The sequence below is a fragment of the Heloderma suspectum genome, chromosome 2 (genome assembly GCF_057233095.1).
Source record: "Heloderma suspectum isolate Gila_16-S chromosome 2, 16-S_ref, whole genome shotgun sequence".
Taxonomy (NCBI): domain Eukaryota; kingdom Metazoa; phylum Chordata; class Lepidosauria; order Squamata; family Helodermatidae; genus Heloderma; species Heloderma suspectum.
This window is the reverse complement of record NC_139459.1, coordinates 36,727,936-36,728,244: the sequence shown is the minus strand read 5'-3', so window position 1 is coordinate 36,728,244 and position 309 is coordinate 36,727,936.

Genomic DNA, 309 nt, shown 5'->3' with positions numbered 1-309 from the left:
AAAGTACCTAATATATATATTGAGTATATAAAGGAAATGGGCTTTGGTTTTTTTTCATGGTTTTTTTTCCTGTTACAGGCATTCTTTTAAAACATGAGAAACTTGAAACATCCCCAAAGTGACCTCTGAAAGTCATCTCTTTTTCCTTTCTAGGCACGAAGAGTGCGTGTCATTTTAATCAACTTGCTTGGCCAATGAGATAGGAAGTGAGAGAGAGACTTGACTCGCGTTCTCAGGACTGACAATGCTTTACTGAGTGTGTGGTTTGGTATTTATAAAATATTTCCTGTCATAACTGTGTATCTGAAA